Source organism: Dermochelys coriacea, chromosome 7 (genome assembly GCF_009764565.3).
Source record: "Dermochelys coriacea isolate rDerCor1 chromosome 7, rDerCor1.pri.v4, whole genome shotgun sequence".
NCBI lineage: Eukaryota > Metazoa > Chordata > Testudines > Dermochelyidae > Dermochelys > Dermochelys coriacea.
Window position 1 is genome coordinate 3,738,247 of NC_050074.1, and position 27,801 is coordinate 3,766,047.

Here is a 27,801-nt window from a genome sequence, read left to right on the forward strand (position 1 = left end):
TGGAATCAATAGATTTGAAACACTGAAAAATTCCTCTCACCAGTATCACTCTGGCTCCACTGCATTTGTCATCTGAACAGCAATGTTCTGAGGTAGCAAAACAACTTAATATGGAGTTTCCCTTAGTCTTTAGGACATTGGCCAGTCCTGAAATATTTTATTTATACCTGGAAAGGTACTGAAACGAATTAATGAACAATCAACTTGTAAGTACTGTGACAAGGTCGGGCCAGATGGCTACAGGAGAGTAACAGAAGGGAGATATATTAGCCCCAGGTTAAGTAGGTCCCTTTTCCCTGGGTAAGGTAACAGGGAAGGTTCCAGAACAATCAGGAACCTTCTGGAGACAATTAAGACAGACAGGCTGATTAGAACACCTGCAGCCAATCAAGAAGCTGCTAGAATCAATTAAGGCAGGCTAATCAGGACACCAGGGTTTAAAAAAGGAGCTCACTTCTGTTTGTGGTGCGCGTATAAGGAGCTGGGATCAAGAGGCACTAGGAGCTGAGAGTGAGAACGCATACTGTTGGAGGACTGAGGAGTACAAGCATTATCAGACACCAGGAGGAAGGTCCTCTGGTGAGGATAAAGAAGGTGTTGAGAGGAGGTCATGGGGAAGTAGCCCAGGGACTTGTAGCTGTCGCACAGCTGTTCCAGGAGGCACTCTAGACAGCTGCATACGACAGGGCCCTGGGCTGGAACCCGGAGTAGAGGGCGGGCCCAGGTTCCCCCCAAACCTCCCAACTCCTGGTCAGACACAGGAGGAGTTGACCTGGACTGTGGGTTCATGAAAATGGCCAAACTGAGGGCTGCCGTGAAGCTCCAAGGCGAGCAAATCCGCCAATAAGCGCATGTCCCACCAAGGTAAAGGAAGAACTTTGTTACAGTACATAGAGGATAACAGAGATATAAGGAATAGCCAGCACAGATTTGTCAAGAACAAATCATGCCAAACCAACTTAACTTTCTTTTGGATAGGATTACTGGATTAGTGGGTAGCGGGGATGCAATCAACATGATATATCTTGAATTTTAGTGAGGCTTTTGACGTGGTCACACACGACATTCTGATAAGCAAACTAGGGAAATGCAGCTAGATTAAATTAGTATTAGATGGGTGCATAACTGGTTGAAAAACCATACTCAGAGGAGTAGATATCAATAAAACTACGATTCTGTCATGGGCGTTTTTAGTAAAAGTCATGGACAGGTCATGGGCAATAAACAAAAATTCACAGACGCCCTTGACTTGTCCCTGACTTTTACTAAACGTACCCTGAGTGGGAGAGGAGGGACAAACAGAGACTTGCAGCTGCTCCAGCCCCACCACTGCTCCCGCGGCAGAGGCTGGACTGCTGCTGCTCTAGTCCCAGGAGCTGAACCAACCCCAGCCACTGCTCCAGTGACCGCTGCTGCAGTTGCCTCAGGGCTGGCTACCAATCAGCTGTTCCTGGCACCAGGGCTGGCCGCCGGTCAGCTTCTCCTATGGCCCCAAGACTGGCCATAGGTCAGTTGTTCCAGCAGCCACTGCTCCAGCAGTCCTGAGACTGATAGCTACTCCAGCCCTGCCCCAGAAGAAGTCACAGAAGTCCCTGAAAGTCATGGAATCCATGACCTCCATGACAGAATTGTAGCCTTAGTTATCAATGGTTCCTGTCAAACTGGGAGGAAGTATCTAGTCGGGTCCTGCAGAAGTCAGCCCTCAGTCTTGTACTATTCAACATTTTAATTAATGATTTGGATAATGGAGTGGAGAGTACACTTATAACATTTGTGGATGACACAAAGCTGAGAGGGGTTGCAAGCACTTTGGAGGGCAGATTTAAGATTCAAAATTATCTTAACAAATTGGAGAATTGGTCTGGAATCAACAAGGTGAAATTCAATAAAGACAGGTACTACACTTCAAATTCACAACTACAAAATGAAGAATAAGTGGCTAAGTAGTAGTAATGCTGAAAAAAGGATCTGGGGGCTATAGTGGATCACAATTTCAGTAGAAGCCAACAATGTCATGTAGTCGCAAAAAAGTCTAATATCATTAAAGGATGTATTAACAGGAGTGTTGCATGTAAGACATGGGAAGTAATAGTCCCACTCTGCTCAGCACTGGTGAGGCCTCAGTTGGAGTAATGTGTGAAGTTCTGGGCACCACGCTTTTGGAAAGATGTGGACAAACTGGAAAGAGTCGGGAAGAGAGCAACAAAAATGACAAAAGGTTTAGAAAACCTGATCTATGAAGAAAGGTTAAAAACCTGGACATGTTTACTCTTGAGAAAAGAAGACTAAGGGGGGATCTGATAAAAGTCTATAATAGCCCTCAATGTTTTTGGCAAGAGGACAGTGATCAATTGTTTTCAATGTGCACTGAAGGTAGGACAAGAAGTGGTCAGCTTAATCTGCAGCCAGAGAGATTCAGGTTAGATATTAGAAAAAACGTTCTAACTGTCAGAGCAGTTAAGTACTGGAATAGGTTTCCAAGGAAGATTGTGGAATCCCCATCACTGGAGGGTTTCAAGAACCAGATAGACAAACACCTGACAGAAATGATCTAGGTTTACTTGGTCCTGCCTCAGCACAGGGGCATGGACTAAATGACCTCTCCAACCCTACGTTTCTATGATTTACATCATCAGTAGATAGTGTGATAAACCCAGGCCAGTTGGGTACAGCAGTGTAGTAGAAGGCAGATATACTGGCCACTGGATAAGCAGTTTTCTGTTCCCTGACTGACCAGAGCAGGGGCTGCTCCAGGCTAGGGTGGACACATGACTCCAATTAACCTGCAAAGAGTCAGTTGAAGCCGTTAAGCTAATGTAAACACCTGACTTTAATTAAGACCCCTCCAAAGCTCTAAAAGGGCTCACTCCAGTAAGGCCAAGGACAGCCAAGGAGCCAAAGGAGAGGAAGTGCAGCTGAAGGGCTGGGTAGTGAAGACACCCTCAAGCCACTGGAAAGGGAGCCCTAAGGTAAGGGTGAAGAAGGCGTTAAGAGAGAGAAGCGGGAGAGCCGTGGGGAAGTGGCCCAGGGAAATGTAGCAACTCTGGCAATGAAAGGTCAGCTGCCAACAGCTGCTGCCATTAGGATCCCTGGGCTGGAACCCAGAGTAGAGGGCAGGCCAGGGCTCCCCCCAAACCACCACTACAGAAACACCTCCTGGGAGGGGAAGACAGGCCCCTCTCAGGACAGGAAGCTAAACTGTTCTGGAACAAGCCTATAGGGACAACAGAGACTGTGGGAGTTCTCTCACCAACCTCCTTGCTGGCTTATGATGAAAAGAGATCAGAGACTGTATCCCTGGCCCTAGGGAGAGAAGGGCTACATGGAGGGTTGCAGTGAGCCTCTGAGGCTAGCATAAACCGCCTGGAAGTGCGGGACCCACGGGGACAAGGTCAGAGCTCTGCCACAATAGATAGTTTCCTAGGTTATGGCAGAAGTCACCAGGGGATGCTTTGTTAAGAGGAAGGGCTCTAAGGGGGTATGAGGAAAGGCTTGGTGGCTCATGCTTGGGCTCAACCAGCATTTTCTTTCTTCCTACCAGCTCATCCTCCAAGAAGCAGAAAAACCTCAGAAGCTCAGGAATATAGTAGTAACTGAAGGCATGGTCTGCCTGGCACATAGATCTGTGGTGAAGAGTCAGCTGTGGAGCAGTATGAGGATATAGGGAAGATCTAGAGGCATAGAAGCAACTGAGAAGGAAAGGGAGAGAGAGATGGAAGCCAAGTTAACTTATCTCGAGTCCTCATCTTACAACCCTAAAGACAAGTATACAAAGGATATATAAAGCACAGCTGTTTGGTTCATAGATCCCTTATCACTTGTGATACAGCAGCTGCCACCAAGGTAACTAATATACAGTATTTGCTTAACAAATAGAAGATTAAGCAGGTGCAAGCAGCTATAAGCCCATAAATTGTATCTGACATATATAAATAAGAACAGATGTTTTTCTCCCCTAAAAAGTTTTCCTTTTAAAAACACTCTTATCCACCACATAAATATTTGTTCCAATTTTTTTGCCTTTATTCTACCTATAAACAGCTGAACTACGCAGATAAACATTAAAAATCAATTTACCATATCATAAAATGTAAATGTGCTCAGAAAAAAAAAATGAATTTCACTCACATACTATACCATAACATACATTTCTTCTATATTATACAACTCTGTTATTTCACAAATGTTTTAACACTTGATCACGGTGGTTTACAATTGACGACACTGCAAGACAATAATAATTTAAATCTCACTGCATAATGTGACCGTTTTGAATTTCTAAATCTACCTTTTATGTTGCAGGCTGCTTTATTTACTCCTGAGGGCATTCTGCACCAAAAAATTAAAAATTCTGTGCCCAATATTTTAAAATTCTGCAAATTTTATTTATCAAACAAATACAGAAGCTCCAGCATGGCATTGGAAAGCACAGGCCACTGGCTGCACAGAGGTGGGAGATCACTGTGTAGCTCCCCACCCCAGGACACGGACTCAGCGGTAAGGCTGAACCTAACCCTGACATAGCGAAAGGATAGGGCGGGCACCTGAAACATGCCATGTGCACAAGGTGTGGGCAGGCAGGCTCAGCAAGGTTGGATCCAAGTGTGGAGGGGCTTAGTGTGGGGGGATCCAGGGGTGGGTTGAGAGGATTCTGTGTGGGGCAATCTGGGTGTGAACGGCTCAGTGGAGGATCGAGATGCGGGAGGGGGGGATATGGATGCACAAGGGCTTATGGGAGGGGGAGTTCGGTGCAACGATAATTGGACTCAGCAGGGGAGCCCAGAGGAAGGTGGTTGGGGCTCAGCAGGTGCGTCGCGGGGGGGAATAGAGGGGGTCTGGGTGTGGGGGTTAATTGGGGGATCAAGATGCTGGGGGAGTGGGACTCAGTGGGATGGGGATCCAGGTGCAGCTGATTGGGACTCAGTGGGGTGACCGAGTGAGGGCAGCTCATCTGGGTGGTCCCAAGGGGAGTGGGGCTCATAGGGGGAGTTCTGAGTGCGGGGGGGATGAGACTTTGCATGAGGGGCTGGGTATGAGGGGGTCTGGATGCATGGTGGTTGGGTGGATGGGAGAGGAAGTCCTGTCCTCCCCAGCCCAGCCAGGATGAGCAGCTGAGCCCAGCACAGGATAGGATCAATCAACCAGGTTTTCCCCAGTCTCACCCTCTGCCCCACAGTGATTTACCTCTCTGCTGTCTGCCCCAGGCACCCAAAACACATTGCTGGGGAGGGACACATGACCGCTCTTGTGGCTTCCCTGTCAGAAAGTCACTTTTCCTGCAGGGAAGCAAAGAAATCTGAAGGGGACATAAATTCTGCATGTGTGCAGTGGCGCAAAATTCCCCCAGGAATATTTATTATCACAGTTCTTAACATTAGCTCTTATAAAACTGATAGCAGAAAATCTCAAAATTAAAAATAACTTGTTGAAACCAAATACAAGTTTATAGGCTATTTTAACCTGTCCAGTGAAGCCACTTGATGAAAGCGATCCCTGTCACAGCCCACAATTTATCATCCAATTTCTTTTCTGCATGAACTATTTCCAGTTTAAGTATGAATAAGAGCAATTAAGTTGCACATTTATAAATACGCCTACCAATGGGGAGTAACATTTTCTTCAAAGAAAAGACTAAAGCTATTGAAAAACTGCAAACAAGGCTAAATATTGTTCTCTATTACTTCATATTCAGCTTTTTGTCCATTTAAAGCCCAATAACAAAGTCAGAAGAACTTTGCAGCAGTCAAAGTTGTGCATACTATTGCACAACTATCACAATAAATGTAATATAACCAGATTAAAATGCTACTCTGCATTCTGTTTTAAATGTTCTATTTTGCCACCTGGCTTTATTCAGCTATTGACCAGAAGCAATACCAGTGTTGTTGTTGTTTTTTTTAAATCACACCTACCATTAATCATAGTGAACAGAGCTACACTGGAATATCTTAACCACTGTGAACAAAGCATAAGTCAGCAATCATGCTCTAAGATATGGCCATCCTCAGCACATCAAGTTGTTTCCTTACACTTCCCCTCTAACAATTGTGATGGGACAACTAAGTGGTTAAAGAAGTTGTCCTGTCAGCTATATCTTTACTTAAATCCCTGAATAAAAGAAAAATCAACATTGTAAGGCAATGTTTGTCAATGCCATGTAATAAATACACTTACCTTTACAGACTACTCTCAAGGGATTTCACTTCTTTGCTTTACTTCAAAGCTACAAAGGGATAAAAAATAAAGCATTGACCTGCCTGCCAGTGAAGAAAGAATGTTTGATGTATACATTAGTAACCATGTTTTACTTATGTCACAGCAAGAATTACTAGAAAAACCTCTGATAAAAAGTTCTCACTACTATTTCATGGGCCAAATTCTGGCTGTCAGTAGCACATAGGCATATAGCAGAAAGCTTGCAGAGAGAGGGGAACCCCAGGGCAAAAGTGTTCTGTCCAATTTTAGCTTCCTCCAAAATCCACAGAGACGTTGCTCCACGCGCCTGCTGGAGGGGCACTACTAAGCATAGCCTAAAGACCAGCTGGCATGATCCACATGTGATGCACAAAAGTGGAAGTACAATGCCTGCTCTGGCAATAAGAACCACTCACCTTGCATGGGGAAAGGGGAAAATCACCAGCTGATATGCAGCTTTTGAAGCACTGGCATGTGGTTCTCTTGCAACCTATTTTGCAAGAACACCATAAATATAAGAATTAGAAGTGAGTAAACCTCCACCATTGTAGTGTAAGAGGTCATGGGAAATTTAATATACAGTTCTTTCATCTTTTTTATGTTAGTTGTATCAGGTAAAACTGAAAAGATTAAAACTGAATTTTAAATAATTTGTTAATTTTATTCCATGTATTACCTTCCTATTCGACTCCCATATCCCTTTTAGGATTTAGAAATGTTTCCAAAAGCTGCAATGCCCTAACTTTTATTACTCAATACTCCCTCAATATGTCTAATGACATCTTTTGACTAACGAAGAAGCCATGGCTAATCTCCTCAACTAGAAGGAAGGATCCCTTAGGGCTGGAGAGTCTTCAAAAGGGATCTGCACAAAGATGCTACCTGATATCGCTACTCAGGTTTAGGTCCTTCCGGATACTGCAGGGGAAAACCCACTTGGGGTCATGAAATCTGAGGTTTGAGCAGCAGGGTGGTGTTTAAAATCACACCTGCATTTACCTAATACCCCCCATCCTACTTGCTTATATAGCCAAAAAAAGACTATCCTGCATCCAGAAGAAAAAATCAGACATAAGTATTTAGGTTTCTCATGTCAGACAAAGATGCATGGTAAGGAAGATGTGCCAGATAACCCACTGAGCTGTCCATCCTCAAATTGGCACAGCAGTTTAACATCAAAACCACTCAAATCTCCACTCAAATATGCAGATGTAACCCATCGAATTAAACAGTATTAAGGCTTTGGTGAGACCAATATTGGGATACTACATACAGCTCTGGCATCCATATTTTTAAAAGGATGTTGAAAAACTGGAAAAGTTGAAGAAAAGAGACAAAAATATTCAAGATCTTCAGAAAATGCAGTAGAGTGGAACACCTAAAGGGCCCAATTTATTTAGTTTATCAAGAAGACTAGAGGTGATTTGATTTCAGCGTATAAGTATCTCTACTGAAAGAAAATATCGGGTACTAAAGGATTCTTTAATGGAAAAAGGCATAACAAAAACCAATCACTGTAAGTTGAAACCAGACTAATTCAAATTAGAAAATAGGCACAATAGTGAGGGTGCTCAACCAGTGGAACAAAATACCAAAGGCAGTGCTAGATAGTCCATCTCTTGATGTCTGCAAGTCAAGACTGGATGCCTTTCTGGCAGATGTGTATTAGCCAAACGCAAGTTATTAGGCTTAATATACTGGTAACTGAATGAAATTTAATGGCCTGTGATACACAGACGGTCAGCCTAGATGATCTAATACCTTCTGGCCTTAAATTCTATGAATGCTCACCAATGACAAATATTTGTGTGCAATTTACACTGTGTATCAAGACAATAAGGAACAGAACTTTTTAACTGTAGAAGAGAGATTTTCTGAATCATTCGTTACTGTAATGCACCAGAGTTTGACTACTATGTTAAAGTGGATTTTGCTACTGATTTTAATAAGCAATAAGATGAAAAATGTTCACTGATCTACAAGCACAAATATGTTGAATAAATTCATCCCCTGCTCTTATAATGCATTCAGTGAGCTTTTGCCACAGGCAAATTATTGGAGCATTCTCTCAAATAATAGCAAATTTCCATCGAAGGAGAGATTCTTAAATGCTCTCATCACGTGCCTATGAAAACCATGCAGAAGAAAAATACAGTAATCCTGGGTATATAGATTCCAGTTTCTCCAGTGAATCTAAATGTGGGTTATGTCACTGGAAAACCACAGATATAGAATCATAGAAATGAAGGCCTGTAAGGGCCCTTAAGAGTTCATCTAGTCCTCGATCCCATGCTGAAGCAGGACCATGTACCTAGACCAGGGATGAGCAAACTTTTTGGCCTGAGGGCCACACTGAGGTGCGAAACCGTATGGATGGCCGGGTAGGGAAGGTTGTGCCTCCCCAAAAAGCCTGGCTCCCACCACCTATCCACCCCCTCCCACTTCCCGCCCCTGACTGCCCCCCCTCAGAACCTCCAACCCATCCAACCCCCCTGCTCCTTGTCCCCTGACCGACACCTCCAGGGACCCCATGCCCCAAACTGCCCCCTCAGGACGCCACCCCCGTCCAACCCCCCCCTTCTCCCTGTCCCCTGACTGCCCTGACCCCTATCCACACCCCCACCCCTTGAAAGGCCCCCCCAGGACTCCCACACCTATCCAACTCTCCCTGTTCCCCGTCCCCTGACTGCCCCCCCGGAACCCTGTTGTCCCCTTACCATGCAGCTCAGAGCAGCAGGAGCTCGCAGCCCCGCCACCCGGCCAGAGCCAGCTGTGCTGCCCGCATGACGGCATAACTACAGAGCGGGGGGACAGCATGGGAGGAGCCATGAACTAGCCTCCCTGTCCAGGAGCTCAAGGGCCGGGCAGGACTAAGAGGTAGGATAATTACCTCTTATCTTACATATGACTCTCCTGTCACCCCAGAATGATATTAACCTTTTTTGCAACTATATCACATGGTTAGCTCATAGTCAATTTGTGATCCACTTTAACCCCTGTTATGGGGGTTCCTGTTATACAATACTACTGCCTAACCAGTTATTCCCCATTTTGTAGTTGTGCATTTGATTTTTCCTTCTTAAGTGTAGTACTTTGCACGTGTCTTTGCACCAGAGTTTGACTACTATGTTAAAGGGGATTTTAATAAGCAATAAGATAAAAAATGTTCATTGAACTACAAGAACAAATATGTTGAATAAATTCATCCTCTGCTCTTACAGTGCATTCTTGATGTGATGGGGGCATGGTGAAGCAACAGGTGGAGATGACCACTAGCAATCGTAGCCACAATCCTTCACGTAGGCAGCTTTGGGACTAGTGGCCGTTCAGCTCCGTCCCCAGGGCAGTGGAGAAGTTCAGCAGCATCCTAAGAAACTGAGCAGCCCTTTTTAAGATAGCACCGCTCATCCTTTTTAAAGGAAGAGGATAGAAAATGTGCCCTAAACATTGCCTGCCCCATAATATCTGGCCAGACTACCGCGGTTGGCAGATCATCCTACAGCAGTCAAAAAACAATAAAGAAGAAAAGACTCACCCTAGAAGCATGGAATGTTCACAGCCTTATGGATGGAGGCAATTCACAAAGGTTTGAGAGGAGAACAGCTCTTGTCCCGAGAGAACTTGCCCACTATAATATTGAGAGCAGATTGGCTGGAGAAGGTTCCATCAGTGAACTAGGAGGCAATTACACTTTCTTTTGAAAAGAAAAAGCAGAGGATGAAGACAGGATCCATGGAGTTGGATTTTCCACAAGAATGCCACTCCTGAAACAACTTCCTGACCTCCCTGCTGGCCTGAATGAACAGCTCATGAAACCTCCATTTCCCCTGAATCCTCTCTGGCATGTCACTCTCATCAGTGCCTATGCACCTACACTGACCAGCACAGAGGAAAGCAAGAAGCAGTTCTACTCTGACCTGGACTCCATCATCAGATAAACATCTGCATATGACAACTCATCCTGCTGGAAGACTTTAACGCTAGAGTTGGTAGAGACAGCAGTGACTGGAGAGGTGTGTCAGGAAAACATGGAGTAGGAAATATGAACAGCAAAGTTCTCTTGGGTAAATGTGCAGAACACAGTCTGTTCATCATTAATACCATCTTTAGGCAAATTGATAAATATAAAACAACATGGATCCACCCACGGTCCAAACAATGGCACTTGATTGACTATGTTATCACCCGCCAGCGAGACATCCGTGATGTCAGAATTACCAGAGCCATGCATGATGCAGAATGCTGGACAGACCACATATTGATAAAAGCAATGCTGAACCTGCATATAATACCATCACAGCATCCCAAACTTAATAGAACAGCCTTCAACATAGTTGGCGTTCTTGAGCTTTGCTATCAGGTGCAGTTTCAGCAATTACTTGATAAGTTTTTTTCATGCCCATCAATCACTGGCAACCCTTCAGAAAAATGGAACCAGTTTAAACATGTGATTATTGACACAGCTAAATCAGTGCTCAGGCCAAAGAAAAGGGTAGATCAGGATTGGTTTGATGAGAACAATGAGGACATCTCCAAGCTCCTAAGTGACAAGCAGAAAGCATTTGTTGAATGGCAGAATGAATTTACTTCCAACAAAGAAAGATAGGTTTAAGTACCTACAGAGCAGTATGAACTAAGGAGAATGCAGGATGAGTGGTGGGAGAGGAAAGTTGGAGAAGTCCAACATTATGCAGATACAAACAACGCAAAGATGGCCTTTGACTCTCTCAAAGCAGCCTACAGATCATCTAAATCTGGCACAACCCTCATCAAGGATAAGGAGGGAATCACACAGAGAGGGGTTGAACACTTCATTAGTCTACTCAATAGACCATCCTCAGTCGATCAGCATGTCCTTGACCATTTACCTGAGAAACTCATCAGAGGATCTCGATCTCCCTCCATCACTTGTGGAAGTTATAAAAGCCATCAAACAACTCAACTCGGGCAAAAGCATCTGGAAAGGATAGTATCCCAGCAGAATTGTATAAAGGAGCAGACCCAAAGGCTATCAAGGTGTTTCATGACATCCTGAGTAGCATTTGGCAGGAAGTAGAAATGCCACAAGACTTCAAAGATGTTATTATTGTATCACTTATTTTTGTTCAAAACAAAGGCAGCAAACCTGACTGCAGAAACTAGAGGCATTGCTCTAGTTATAGCATATAGTCATAGCAGGCAAAATACGAGCTTGCATTGTACTGAACAGACTCATTGCAAACATATCTGAGGAGAATCTGCCAGAAGTGCAGTGTGGTTTCAGACCAGGTCGTAGCACTATGGACATGATCTTTGCTGTAAGGCAGGTCCAAGAAAAATGTTTAGAGCAGAACATGGACCTGTATGCAGTTTTCATCAATTTGACCAAAGCTTTTGGTACGGTCAACAGAGAGGGTCTATGGGCTATTCTGCGTTAAGTGGGCTGCCCAAGAAGGTTCATACAAATCATCCGTCTGTTCCATGACTACATGATAGTGCAAGTACTTGCCAATGGTGACATTTCTGATACATTAGAAATCTCAAATAAAGTGAAGGAAGGCTGAGTACTTGCTCCAGTACTGTTCAACTTGTTCTTTGTTTGTGTTCTCAGCCATGCAACAAGGGACTTGGATCAGAGGATATACATCTGCTACTGACTCAATGGCTCCCTCTTTGATCTTCAAAGAGTCAAGCTAAGACCAACATACTGGAGAGGCTTCTCATCAAGGCAATTTTTGCAGGTGACTGCCCCTTGATGGCTCATAGACAAGATGATCTTCAGGTGATCGTTGATAGATTTTCTGAAGCACCCCAGATCTTTGGCCTCAGTCTCAGGAAGACAGAGGTCTTGTTCCAACCAGCACCTCATTCCAGTGCTCCAATGCCAGCCATCTTCATCCAAGGTACACAGTTGAAAAATGTGGATCAGTGCAAGTATTTGGGCAGTACCATCTCAAGTGATGGTTCTCTTAATAAGGAACTCTCCATCAGAATTAGTAAAGCCAGCCAGGCCCTTGGCCGACTTGGAACAAAAGTTCTTAACCAACACAACATCCGTCTCTCCACCAAATTGAAGATCAGTGTCATGGTTCTAACATCTCTCCTGTAAGGATCTGAGACTCTTTATAGACATCACATTAAACAGCATGAGCAATTTCATATGCGTTTCCTATGCTCAATAATGAGAATTTGCTGGCAGGACAGAGTGACCAATATTAAGGTCCTTGAAGAGCAAACACAACCAGCATTGAGGAAATGTATTGAGAGCAAAACTTAGACAGACCTGGCACATAAAAAGAATGGAAGACCACCATCTCCCAGAACAGATCTTGTATGGGGAGTTGAGTCAGGGCAAAAGAAAGAAGGGTCGTCCATCTAATGATCAGGATGATGGGATGGACTGCACCCTCAGCAAGTTTGCAGATGACACTTAGCTGGGAGGAAAAGTAGATACACTGGAGGGTAGCGATAGGGTCCAGCGTGACCTATATAAATTGGAGGATTGAGCTAAAAGAAATCTGATGAGGTTCAACAAGGATAAGTGCTGAGTCCTGCACTTAGGACAGAAGAATCCCATGCACTGCTACAGGCTGGGGACCGACTGGCTAAGCGGCAGTTCTGCGGCTAAGGATCTGGGGATTACAGTGGACAAGAAGCTGGATATGAGTCAACAGTGTGCCCTTGTTGCCAAGAAGGCTAACGGCATATTGGGGCACATGACTTACAAGAAGAGGCTGAGGGAACTGGAGAATTGAAAGGACAAAGCTTTTCAACAGTCCAGATCGTACCCTGGGTAATGTCACAGCTGCCTCTGCAATTGAGCTAGTATTTTCCATACAAGTCATTTACTTCATACAAACATACTCTTCTACTGATTATGAAAACATCATGCACATTACAGAGGACATTTTGGAACTCTGCCTTTTCAATTCCAAAACTGACCGAGCTCAACAAATTAGTTATTCTTATTCTGATAGTAATCTACACTGCCTTTTTGTGTTCTGTGTGTTTCAGATGGATCAAGTATTTACTTCAAAAATAAACATCACTGAATTAAAGAAAGCAAGATAAGATAGATGAGATTGTGGTGCAACTTGGTCAATTTTGGACTAAAATCCAAAATGATGCTTTTGAAAGGAACAGTCAACTTGCAATCTACACAATTTTCTATTTTAAAACAGGTTGAAAGTAGTTTCAACAATTATATCTGCCTCTGAGTTCCACTGCCAAATTTTGTGATTTGCAATTTCAGTTTCATGTTTTTAATTCCAACAATACAAAGAATGCTGTCAAATATACTAAGTAAAACTGAAAACATGTTTTCTGTAATCTTTCAGTTACAGTAATCTTAGAAGTTATTTGTTTTTACACTAGTAGGTAAACATTTGTAGATAGAACTGCAATTTCTTTAAGATGGCAGTGTCCCTTTAAAAATTTGTCTGAAAAAAGTTCATTATATTAGACATAAATTAATTTCTGTATATTTACAAAACATTATGTCAAGTAGCTAATGCACATGCACAGCTGATTTTCAAACTAACTATGCTGATGAAATTCAAAAAAGGACAAATACAAGTACTCCATTTAGGAAGGAACAATCAGTTGCACACATACAAAATAGAAAATGACTGCCTAGGAAGGAGTACTGCGGAAAGGGATCTGGGGGGGCACAGTGGACCACAAGCTAAATACGAGTCAACAGTGTAACTCTGTTGCAAAAAAAATGAACATCATTCTGGGATGTATTAGCAGGAATGTTGTAAGCAAGACACGAGAAATCATTCTTCCACTCTACCCTGTGCTGATTAAGGCTCAGCTGGAGTATTGTGTCCAGTTCTGGGCACCACATTTCAGGAAAGACGTGGACAAATTAGGGAAAGTCCAGAGAAGAGTAACAAAAGTGATTAAAGGTCTAGAGAACATGACCTATGAGGGAAGATTGAAAAAATTGAGTTTGTTTAGTGTGGAAAAGAGAAGACTGAGAGGAGACATGAAAGTTTTCAAGTACATAAAAGGTTGTTACAAGGAGGAAGGAGAAGAATTGTTATTCTTAACCTTCGAGGATGGGACAAGAAGCAATGGGCTTAAATTCCAGCAAGGGAGGCTTAGGTTAGACATTAGGAAAAACTTCCTAATGGTCAGGTTGGTTAAGTACTGGAATAAATTGCCTAGGGAGGTTGTGGAATCTCCATCATTAGAGTTTTTTAAGAGCAGGTTAGACAAATACCTGTCAGGAATGGTCTAGATAATACTTAGTCCGAGCATGAGTGCAGGGGACTGGACTATATGATCTCTCAAGGTCCCTTTGTAGTCCAAGGAAGGTTATTCTCTCATTACAAAAGCAAAAAAATTACTATTCCACAGTAAGCCAATTGCTTGCAACTTTCTATAATTCAAACACCATGCATTAGTATCAATCAGTGTAAATGGAATAGGATTTAAGGCTAAAATAGGAAAAGAACAAGTTGAGAATTACTTAGAGAAGTTAAATATCTTCAAGTCAGCAGGGCCTGATTTAATATATCCCAGAATACTTAAGGAACTGGCTGAAGAGATCTCTGAGCCATTAGCAATTATCTTTGAGAACTCGTGGAGGACGAGAGAGATACCCAAGGCCTGGAAAAGGGCAAATATAATGTCTATCTATAAAAACGGGAATAAACACAACCCAGGGAATTACAGACCAGTCAGTATAACTTCAGTATCTAGAAAGATAATGGAACTAATAAACAAAAAATCAATTTGTAAGCACTGTGACAGGGTTGGGCCAGATGGCTACAGGAGAGTGATAGAAGGCAGATATATTAGCCCCAGTTTAAGCAGGTCCCCTTTCCCAGGGTAAGGTAACAGGGGCGGTTCCAGAACAATCAGGAATTTGCTGAAACCCAGGCAAGTTAATTAGGACACCTGGAGCCAATTAAGAAGCTGCAAGAATTCATTAAGACAGGCTGGCTAATCAGGGCACCTGATTTCAAAAGGACCTCACTTCAGTGAGTGGCATGCAAGGAGCTGAGAGTGAGAGGACTGAGGAGTACAAACGCTATCTGGCATCAGGAGGATGGTCCTGTAGTGAGGATAAAGAAGGTGTAGGGAGGAGGCCATGGGGAAGTAGCCCACGGAGTTGTAGCTGTCACACAGGAGTTACATGAAACACTGTAGACAGCTGTGATCCAGAGGGCCCTGCACTGGAACCCGAAGTATAGGGCAGGTTGAGGTCCCCTCCATCCCCCCAACTCCCTATTGGATACAAGAGGAGTTGACCTGGACTGTGGGTCCCACCCCAGAGGGGAAGGTCCCTGGCCTGTCCCCCAATCCACTAGGTGGATCAGCAGAGACTGTGGGGATTGTTCTCCTTCCTTTTCCCCATGCTGGCCAGTGGCGAGGTTAGTTAAGTGAACGGCAGGTTTGAACCACTAGCAAAAGCAGGCAAAATGAGGGCTGCCGTGAATCTCTGAGGCGAGCAAATCCACCAATAAGTGCAGAACCCACCAAGGCAGAGGAGGAACTTTGTCACAGCACCTAAAAGAAAATTCAGTGATATGTAACAGTTAACATGGAATTGTCAAGAACAAGCATGTCAAACTAACCTTATATCGTCCTTTGATAGAGTAACAAGACTTATGGATGGGGGGAAGTAGTAGATGTTACATCTTGACTTTAGTAAGGCTTCTGATATGTTCGTAAACAAACTAAAGAAATATAGCCTAGACAAATCTACCATAAGATGGGTGACAACTGGTTGGAAAAGCATTCTCAGAGAGTAGGTATCAGTGCTTCACAATCAAGTTCAAAGAGCATATCGAGTGGATTCTTCAGGGACTATCCTAGTCTGGTCCTATTTAATATCTTCACAAATGATTAGATAATGACATAGAGAGTACACTTATAAAGTCTGCAGACAATACCAAGCTGGGATGGGTTTCAAGTGCTTTGGAGTACAGGATTAGAATTCAAAATTATCTTGATAAACTGGAGAAATAGCCTCAAATAAACAAGATGAAAGTCAACAAGGACAAATGCAAAGTACTACACTTAGGAAAGAATAATCAATTGCACAAATTCAAAATGGGAAATGATTGTCTAAGAAAGAGTACTAGGGAAAGGAACTAGGGGGTTACAGTGGATCACAAACTAAATATGAGTCAACAGTGTAACACTGTTGCAAAAAAAGTGAACATCATTCTGGGATGTATTAGCAGGAGTGTTGTAAGCAAGAGACAAGAAGTAATTCTTCATTTCTACTCAGCACTGATAAGGCCTCAACTGGAGCACTGTGTCCAGTTCTGGGTACCATACTTTGGGAAAGATGAAGACAAACTGGAGAAAGTCCAGAGGAGAGCCAAAAAAATAATTAAAGGTCTAGAAAACATGACCTATAAGGAAAGAATTGAAAAACTGGGTTTGTTAAGTCTGGAAAGGGGCAACTGAGGTGAGACCTGATAATCTTTAAGTATGTAACAGGTTGTTATAAAGAGGAGGGCAATACATTTTTCTCCTTAATCACTGAAGACAGGACAAGAAATAATGGGCTTAATTGCAGCAAGGAAAATTTAGGCTAGACATCAGAAAAAACTTTTCAACTGTAGATAAAACACTGGAATAAATTATCAAGAAAGGTTCTGGAATCTCTGGAAGTTTTCAAGAATAGGTTGGACAAACACCTAACAGGGATAGTCTAGATAATACTTAGTCCTGCATCAGTGCACAGGACCTGACTAAATGACCTACCAAGGTCCTTTCCAGTCCTTCATTTCTATGACTTTATACTATACCCCAATATTGTAACTAAAAGTATTAAACTGATTGAAATAAATTTAGTTAATAAAATATTATTCAGGTATTTATGTAACTAGTACAATATCATGCAAATAAAAATAGGTTATTTATCTCAATGTACACAGGAAATGCTGCAAGAAAAATCTTTAGGACACAGATCTGCTCCTCTTAAAGTCCATGGAATTTTTTTGCTTTGTATTTAGGCCCAAATCCTGCAAACACTTTATCTTGTGCTTAACCTCAAACACTTAAATGTTCTGGTGATGTCATTGGAGCTATTTGTGCTTAAAGCTAAGCATGTACATACGCGATAACAGGACCAGAGCCTTCTGTGGGACTATATTATTGCAATACAAAAAATATAATATCACTATAATAACAGGTGTATCTCATATCCGATATAATACAATCTCTTAATTTGAGAGTTTTATACCTCACTAGAGTGATACTATACAAGAAAAGTCTAGAATCATTTTTCCAAATAAAGATTTAAATTATTCATTTGTTTTTTTACTGCTGATATTTCTGCAGTTGAGAGCTGCAAAAATATATTTTAACAAGTTACGTATATGTTAACAATTTGTAGCCTAAAATTTAAAATGCAAAAACTTTTGCAGAAAGTTGCTTTAGTAACTTTAAAGAAAAAGCTATCCAACAATCTAAAAAAGCTATCCAACAATCTAATCCATACCTGCTGTTTGAACAAGCGGTTGTCAAAATTTTAGAAAAAAAAGTAAGTCAACGGCATATATACACATATAAGGACCAGTCAGGTAGGCATCTACTGAAGCTGCCACATTTAACTCAGGAAAGTAAAGAGTTAACCTGTTTATTGTTGTAAACAAAAGCATTTGGTTACATGAAAGTTCCATCAAAGTTTAATAACCAAATTCAAGTGAACACAAAGTAAAGGATTATATACTTTCTGTGGTTTCTATAATGGCTAATCTAATGACACTGAATGGAGTGCTATTGCTGATTCCTTTGCCTCTACTTCATAAATTAGATAAAGCAAACTGACAGCTACAATACTTGGGAATTTTATTCTACTAAGTGATTTTAAAGGCATGACTTGAATGACTACTGATTCATATTTTTTTTCACTTTTAAGGGGAAAGAATCATTAAATAAAATAATTGTACACAACACAATGTATGTCTAAACAAATCACAATGTAAGAGTCAGAAGTCGGAGTGAAATGAATCATTGTCATGGATAGAGAAGCAGTCAAGCCAGTACGATATAAAATAAGGGTAACCCACAAGGCCATTCCGTGGCCTCATTCTATTCATGGAACTCTCAAGAGCTCTGTGCATAAATGATGGCATGACCAAGACTGTAGAATTCACTGCCGTACAATTTGAGTAGTACATTTCTAAATCTTCAAACAGTTCACTCTTTCCAACTGCTAAGTGTTTGGTCATCACTCAGTGAAGAACATAAAAAGCCAGCATCCCTGGCTTCTCTTGGACTATAAGACACATCAACCTGAGTTGTCTAAAGACAAAGTCAAAAGTACATCTGTCAGTTTAGTTACTGTAAAGATAAACCCCTTCTTGCCATATGAGCTTTTTCTATAATCAAGGGGCTTTTCTCTAGCACTTGGAGTGTTTTCACTAACCTTTGAGTTTAGTGGATGAGAATTACACTTCCTAGAAATGAGGGGGAAATTTCTATCAGCTTTTAGAGATGCATTTGCCCTAATAATGATAGTGGGGGGGTTTTCAATTATGTTGATAGCCTAGGAAGGAAAAAATCCCTTTCCCAATTTCATTCACATAATAAGAATCTGCAAGCTGTTCCATATGACAGATGAGCAAATGCGAGTTAAAGCAACTTGTTCCGCTTGTCATCATCCAAGAACCTACTGCAATGAGATACATCTGTGATGACACTACTATACTAGAACTAGGTCAAACATACGGTCACTTTAAAACAGAATGTCAACTGTTCTTTCTACTTCAGAAATTTGATTCAGTGGCACTCCAAAAACCATTAGATACTACTGTGATTGTAACAATATTAGAAGCATCCACTTGTGAGCACAAAGGTACCATTAAAGGTTTGCAGGAATCTCCAGATGATTGTCAAAAAATGTAGATTTCCACCACAGATATCATATCATAGAATATCAGGGTTGGAAGAAAACTCAGGAGTCATCTAGTCCAACCGCTTGCTCAAAGCAGGACCAGTCCCTAACTAAATCATCCCAGCCACGGCTTTGTCAAGCCTGACCTTAAAAACCTCAAAGGAAGGAGATTCCACCACCTCCCTAGGTAATGCATTCCAGTGCTTCACCACCCTCCGAGTGAAAAAGTTATTCCTAATATCCAACCTGAACCTCCCCCACTGCAACTTGAGACCATTACTCCTCGTTCTGTCATCTGCTACACTGAGAACAGTCGAGATCCATCCTCTTTGGAATCCCCTTTCAGGTAGTTGAAAGCAACTATCAAATCCCCCCCATTCTTCTCTTCTGCAGATTAAACAATCCCAGTTCCCTCAGCCTCTCCTCATAAGTCATGTGTTCCAGTCCCCTAATCATTTTTGTTGCCCTTCGCTGAACGCTTTCCAATTTTTCCACATCCTTCTTATAGTGTGGGGCCCAAAACTGGACACAGTACTCCAGATGAGGCCTCACCAGAGTCAAATAGAGGGAAACGATCACGTCCCTCGATCCGCTGGCAATCCCCCTACTTATATAGCCCAAATTGCCATTGGCCTTCTTGGCAACAAGAAGTTAACACTGTTAACTCATATCCAACTTCTCATCCACTGTAAACCCTAGGTCCTTTTCTGCAGAACTGCTGCCTAGCCATTCGGTCCCTAGTCTGTAGCACTGCATGGGATTCTTCCATCCTAAGTGCAGGACTCTGCACTTGTCCTTGCTGAACCTCATCAGATTTCTTTTGGCCCAATCCTCTAATTTGTCTAGGTGTCTCTGTATCCTATTCCTACCCTCCAGCGTATCAACCACTCCTCCCAGTTTAGTGTCATCTGCAAACTTGCTGAGGGTGCAGTCCAGGCCATCCTCCAGATCATTAATATAGATATTGAACAAAACTGATCCCAGGACCGACCGCTTGATACCACTCCGCTTGGCACTCCGCTTGATACCAACTGCCAACTAGACATGGAGCCATTGATCACTACCCGTTGAGCCCAATGATCTAGCCAGCTTTCTATCCACCTTATAGTCCATTCATCCAGCCCATAATTCTTTAACTTGCTGGCAAGAATACTGTGGGAGACCGTTTCAAAAGCTTTGCTAAAGTCAAGGAATAACCACGTCCACTGCTTTCCCCTTATCCACAGAGCCAGTTATCTCGTCATAGAAGGCAATAAGATTAGTCAGGTATAACTTGCCCTTGGTGAATCCATGCTGACTGTTCCTGATCACTTTCCTCTCCTCTAAGTGCTTCAGAATTGATTCCTTGAGGACCTACTCCATGATTTTTCCAGGGACTGAGGTGAGGCTGACTGGCCTGTAGTTCCCTGGATCCTCCTCCTTCCCTTTTTTAAAGATGGGCACTACATCAGCCTTTTTCCAGTCGTCCGGGACTTCCCCCGATCGCCATGAGTTTTCAAAGATAATGGCCAATGGCTCTGCAATCACATCCGCGAACTCCTTTAGCACCCTCAGATGCAACACATCCGGCCCCATTGACTTGTGCTCGTCCAGCTTTTCTAAATAGTCCCGAACCACTTCTTTCTCATAGAGGGCTGGTCACCTCCTCCCCATGCTGTGCTGCCCAGCGCAGTAGTCTGGGAGCTGACCTTGTTCGTGAAGACAGAGGCAAAAAAAGCATTGAGTACATTAGCTTTTTCCACATCCTCTGTCACTAGGTTGCCTCCCTCATTCAGTAAGGAGCCCACACTTTCCTTGACTTTCTTCTTGTTGCTAACATACCTGAAGAAACCCTTCTTGTTACTCTTAACATCTCTTGCTAGCTGCAACTCCAAGTGTGATTTGGCCTTCCTGATTTCATTCTGGCATGCTGAGCAGTATTTTTATACTCCTCCCTGGTCATTTGCCCAATCTTCCACTTCTTGTAAGCTTCTTTTTTGTGTTTAAGATCAGCAAGGATTTCACAGTTAAGCCAAGCTGGTCACCTACCATATTTACTATTCTTTCTATACATTGGGATGGTTTGTTCCTGTAACCTCAAAAAGGATTCTTTAAAATACAGCCAGCTCTCCTGGACTCCTTTCCCCCTCATGTTATTCTCCCAGGGGATCCTGCCCATCAGTTCCCTGAGGTTGTCAAAGTCTGCTTTCTGAAGTCCAGGGTCCATATTCTGCTGCTCTCGTTTCTTCCTTGTGTCACGATCCTGAACTCGACCATCTCATAGTCACTGCCTTCCTGGTTCCCATCCACTTTTGCTTCCCCTACTAATTCTTCCCGGTTTGTGTGCAGCAGGTCAAGAAAAGCTCTGCCCCTAGTTGGTTCCTCCAGCACTTGCACCAGGAAATTGTCCCCTACACTTTCCAAATACATCATGGATTGTCTGTGCACCACTGTATTGCTTTCCCAGCAGATATCAGGGTGATTGAAGTCTCCTCTGAGAATGAGGGCCTGCAATTTAGTAACTTCCGTTAGTTGCCAGAAGAAAGCCTCGTCCACCTCATCCCCCTGGTCTGGTGGTCTAAAGCAGACTCCCCCACGACATCACCCTTGTTGCTCACACTTCTAAACTCAATACAGAGACTCTCAGGTTTTTCGGCAGTTTCATACCGGAGCTCTGAGAAGTCACACTGCTCTCTTACATACAATGCAACTCCCCCACCTTTTCTGCCCTGCCTGTCCTTCCTGAACAGTTTATATCCATCCATGACAGTACTCCAGTCATGTGAGTTATCAGATCAAGTCTCTCATGTGAGTTATCTCACTGAGTCTCTGTTATTGCAATCACATCATAATTCCTTGACTGTGCCAGGACTTCCAGTTCTCCCTGCTTGTTTCCCAGGCTTCTTGCATTTGTGTATAGGCACTTGAGATAACTCGCTGATCGTCCCTCTTTCTCAGAGTGAGGCAGGAGCCCTCCCCTCTCATGCTCTCCTGCTCGTGCTTCCTCCCATTATCCCACGTCCCCACTTACCTCAGGGCTTTGGTCTCCTTCCCCTGGTGAACCTAGTTTAAAGATCTCCTCACTAGGTTAGCCTGCCTGCTTGTGAAGATGCTTTTCCCTCAAGTTCTTTATGCCCAGAACAATTTAATGTGTTGTATCATCGGATCTGTTCTTTACTTTTTGAAGTAATACTCTCATTTTGGCTGATGGGGATTAAATGCATTTAGATCCCCACAGGTAACAATAAAAGTTATTACACAGGTCTACAATTCACAGGAAACATGATGAAAATAAAGCAGCAAAATTCAAATTCATTCCTAGAATTACTCATTTGTTTTTATTTTATAACAATAAAATAATTCCTCTATAGTTCACTGTTTCATATGGAAGTAAGTCCCCATTACTCAGTTACTTTTTTATTATATTACAATGGAATATAAGCATGACTGATTTATTATAATATATACAAAAACATAAGGAAGCCTGATTGTATTATAAAATATACAGAAACAGAGCAGATAAAATTTACTTGAAAAAATCAACTTTATTCCAACTGCATCAGTTAATCTCAGAGGCTTTGTTTCCATTATGTTATGACTGAGTGTACATTTCTACCCCATACAATAATACTAGTGTGCATTTGTTCATAGTACAAGTAATTTGGGGCAAGAAGTTGACAACTGTGACTTTTATGATGCTACATGATAGATCTAAATTAAGTCTCTAACAGTAGACATTAATATGAAGATGGTCCTTACCCTGCTCTAAAATTTGATCATGAAAATAGTTATTTATCCATGCACAAAATTGCTTTTGCTTATCAAAATCTAATTCAACTGTCTTGAAGTGTATACTTACTCTAACATTTTCATCCATTAGCATTCCTCTACTCTGAAACTGATGAAATTGCATATGTTTATGACATACACAGGGAATTTCCTTTTAAGTGTTTAATGACCTAGTTTGGCTACCACTCAGCAGGTGAAGTTCAGGGTTCCTCCTCACCTATTAAGTTCTACATAGCCAATGGTAAGTGTAACCACATCTCAGGTCTCCTCTTCTTACTGGTATATCAGTTCAGATTAGCCCTCTGACCACACCAAACCAATCCCCAGTCTAGGAGGAAATAAATTCCAATAATAAACTTTCATTCCTGGGTGCAGGGACTCACCATCTGGTTCCACAGATTCCAAGAAGCACACAAAATAAATGAAACTTGCTCTCCCTGGAGTCCTGCTGCAGTCTATCTCTAGGTCTCCTTCCATGTTCCTTTCATTGCCTCTCTCAGGGTCCTTCCTCAGCTTCAGAGCAGCTGGCATCCCACTACCAATGTAGCACCTGCTCACTAAAAAAGTCCATTAACACCTCCAGCTTCCTCCAGGTCTCTGGCTTTCCAAACCAAACATCACTCCTTCCTCCGGGTACCTCTCCAGCCCATTAGTTCTCCCTTAGGCCATAATAGCCTCTTGGCCCTTGGCAGCTGCTGTTATATTCAGGTCTCTCTCTATTCTGAGAAAAGGTTACTTTGAAACCTGGCATGCATTGCTTCTACCTTACAGTCCCCAATATAGCACCTCCTTGGAACAGTAACTCCCTGAATCCCTCCTTTGAAGTTGGAACACACATGTGCTAGATCTAAGTCTGCTCTTAAAGAGGCAGCACTCTGTCACTGAGATTAGTGGAAACTTAGAATTTCTGGTATCAGTAAAAGATGAGGAAAGGATTCTAGCTGTGGAGCTACTGCAGTCCTTTTTTGGCAATGGAGGAGTAGACTACATGGAAATAAGTACATTTGCACATAATTGTATCAAATCAGAAAATACATTTTAAGTGAAAAATTATATAATTTAGCATATCAAGCAAGTGACATCCAGTTTAATCTGATTCACTGTATGAGTCAAAATCCATCATTTTATGGTTCGAAGAGAGATGTATAAACTCACTAAACTGTAGTACTGGTAGTACATAATAGGAGCCCTATTCATCCATTTAAGGGTGAATTCTGTGTAAATGACATTGGGAAAAAATCAAGATACATGACTCTTCCTTATCACATACACCAAATTCATACTCCTCAACATGAATTGCTTGTCACACAGCATTTGATAGGTACTCGAGAGAACCAAACAAGCCAAAAGGAGGACAGGGGGAAAGGACGTAAATTCAGCACAAATGTCCAGTTCACAGATGAAAAAGAATATTGTGCACAATATATTGGACATGCAAATTAAAGGTTTTATGGGTATAGTCTTAACTCATGTTGCCTGCACTTATGCAAGAGGTAACCTACATCCACACTGACACCAACACCATTATATGGAGAAATATATTCACAAGATTTCTTTTTAATCTCATTTGTTTGAAAAGTTAAGACGGAATCCAACAGGGCTCTGTAACCGGCTCTTAATTCTGGAGCAGCCATGTTTCCATACCTATCTCTAACAGCATCCTACCTAGATAGTTACCATAATCAGGGCTAGAAAATTTTATCCAAAACCTACTAGCTTGCCACAGGCTAAAAACTGTGTTTGCTGCTATATCACCTGCATATTAAAGAAATAACAGTTGTGTCCTGTTTACTCTGTATTATCCTTAAGCATGATATTATCAATCAACATCCTATTTAAGTTATGTCTGCAACTGTAACTTGCTGTGTCTCTTGCTTTCATTCTGGCTTTTCTCATAGTTTAATTCCAATTATTTATTCATTCCCTACAATTAGGCATAGCAGAATTCAATTTTTATTTTTATTTTATAATTTTGATTGTTAATATCAATATTTACTTTTAAGCATTTTTTTCTATTTTTATCAACTGAAATTTTCAGAGTTATGGGAAATTATAGAGGCAGACTATTATTTGACAGTAAGTAGAGATTCAAGATGTTAAATCTTTATAACCATTAAAACACAAGACTGTAATCATGTGTCAAAATATACAAAATAAATATCCTTAAATCAAACTCTAATAAGTTCTCAGATAGCATTTTGCTTACTTTCCCTTCTTTCTTTCTTTACTGTTCTTTGCATCTTCCACCATTTGTTCCCTGCTTATTCTACTACTTCTCCTCCCCAAACATACCGACCTCAATATTCTAGTCTCATCTAACCTCTCCCCTTCCTTCATCTCCCACAGATATTAACCATCTACTCACCTACCCACTCACCCAAATATCCACCCCTCCACATACCCATTCACTCATATCCTCAGACAGAGAGTGAAGTTTCAGACCTACAACACAAAGCCAGATATAAAATTTAGGGGGGGTGGGGAGGAACTCACCTGTCTGTGCCAGTGACCAGATGAGAAACTAACTCTTCTCTCAATTGCTAGAAAAAGGAAGAGTGCTGTCCTGGACTTTGCTTGGAGGCTTCCCACAAGCTATATGGTCCCATGGCCACTCCTAAACCCCAGCTGGCTGCTGGAAAGTCCTCATATTATCTCCTTCCTGGCAAGAGTGTTGGTGATGAGTCTCTAGATGCTTCTGGTTGGGTCCTCTGCTTCTGAGGAATAATTTCAGTGTTTGTTTGCCATGCTTATAGCTCTGAATAGCAACAGTGCAGTGAGACTGAGCTGATTCTTCACCTTCTGTTCATCAGGTTGTGAACAGCAGCCGCTAAACTGACAAGGATCTGGACAGTTTCCACTCTGCTGCTGCAATGCAAACCTAAGAGCAGCAGCAGAGGCACTGGGCTATCCACATATCTAGGCGGACAGCACTACACAGGTTAACATTCAATTCACATTTGAAGTGTTATCTTTGCAAACATAAAGGACTAAAAGATTCTATTACCTTTCTTTAATTCTTTATTAAAGTAAAGCATGGATTCTGCAAGGGTTAAAACCACTTACCCAGAAAGTTCCCTATTCACCAAGGCCAAAATCTTGACCATAAAGTAGCTTTCACACCAAGCAAGAAGGCACAAAGGGGGCTTACTGGGAAGCATCATAAGTACTACTCCATCAGCTATAGGAGAGGATTTTAATATGCCATGCAGCCACTATTCTCCAACCTCTGATAAATATTTCACTTGCATTATGTCTTGCTTCTTTGCCTCAAAAAGTGGGAATTCTCAGTATCACTCCTTTTTAGCAAAATATAGCTGAAAACAGAAGTTCAGAGTGGAAGTACCATCTCAATCATGACACAGCACTGACAACTCTTTACCAAACTGGTTGCAAGAATACCACCTTTTGATGCTATTTATGTCACAGTTGGTAGGCTCACAACACAACACAGGGTAACCAAACAGATTTCATTATCCCAAGGAGAGCTGTAAATAAGACTATAAAGTATTTTAAATACTAAAAAATACCTATTGAATTTAATAAGATTCAGGACAACATCTGCCCCTTGTTGTTCTGTTGGATAAACAACGTTTTAGTTGTCTTGCTAAATTTGTGCTGATTCACTCTCCTTCTAACATGCAACCCACCCACCCCCCAAAAAAGGAATTCAGTTTTCCTTTAAGCATATAGAGCTAAATACTTCCAACTATTGAACTACCTGTAATACCTTACTCAAAAGACTAAAATCTAATACACCTGCTTTTGAGGAAGTATTTAGTATAATCTACTTAACTAAAGTTCTCATTTGTCACAGATTATCTTGAAAAATGTGCAATTTTTAGTAGTTAGATTCTATAATCCCCCAATCTATAAATTTTAAAATATTAAAAGGTAATTTCTCTCTGAATCATTGATAGAATTATGGATGTATATTCTATACTCAATTATTTCATATATAGAAGTTCTGATGTATCACATGTATTATATTGTACTGTTTTGTTTGCATTGTGTAATTGGCTTTCTTTATAGTTTAGTATAACAAAAAATGCATCGTGGAAAATATTCAATACCCTAAGTGAACTATGAGAAAGAGAGACATGTTTTTGTGAAATTAAAATCTTGTTCATTATATAATTCTTAAATATATAATTGTTGTTTACTTGCATTGATTTTTAAATATTTCTTTGATCTCATACATTAATATTCATTAGTCTTCTGATGTTGGACTAATGAGAATCCTAAGTGTTTACGAGAAGCCATTTAAACACTACACAATGAGGTATTTTTTCTGATTCATATATCTCTCTTCAGTATTAGCAACAATTTGCTTTTATATCTGCATTCTTCAGCATACTCTTTGAACCTCACAAAGTTACATTATACACACTGTAAACAAAGTGAACACTTGAAGCTTACCAAAATCTCTGCTCTATCTGTCAATTTATAGCACTATCACTGTGTAATCCAAAGGGGAGCTGCATAAACACATAATGCATAAGGACTGAATGAGTAATGCTCATTGTAAAGGTCTCATCTACTTCCTCTATGTTCAACATACATTTTTCATGTTTATGGCATAACACCTTAAAAAGTAAGCAAGGAAGAATGTGATCTAGACATAGTTCTATGTCCAAAATGTACATGCAACTTTCACAAAGGAAGCAGAGAGTCCTGTTGCCGGAACAGGAAAATATCAGTCCTCTCTCTTTCACACACACAAATATAATTTGCATTTGTTATGTTTAATACAACTAATGCAACACCCTTTATTTAAAATGACTTTTTTTAATAGTGTGACATAATGCCAAAAATGAAATCCCTGCAAGCTGCATGGAAACTTTTTAAAGACACCATAATAGAGGCTCAACTTAAATATATATCCCAAATTAAAAATAAATAGTAGGAGGACAAAAAAAGTGCCACCGTGGCTAAACAACGAAGTAAAAGAAGCAGTGAGAGGCAAAAAGGCATCCTTTAAAAAGTGGAAGTTAAAT

The 27,801-nt window shown here is 41.5% G+C and overlaps 1 protein-coding gene across 10 annotated transcripts in view; it reads right to left on the reverse strand.

Annotated features, from left to right (window-relative positions):
- Positions 1-27,801, reverse strand: part of FHIT (fragile histidine triad diadenosine triphosphatase) — a 1,103,840-nt gene that overhangs the window by 1,048,694 nt on the left and 27,345 nt on the right. For all 10 annotated transcript variants that reach the window (XM_043519701.1, XM_043519703.1, XM_043519704.1 and 7 more), the window contains exons 2-3: positions 6,612-6,685; positions 6,175-6,223 (exon numbers count right to left, since the gene is read on the reverse strand). The gene's annotated coding sequence lies outside the window, so the exon portion shown is untranslated. The remainder of the gene's footprint in view (positions 1-6,174; positions 6,224-6,611; positions 6,686-27,801) is intronic.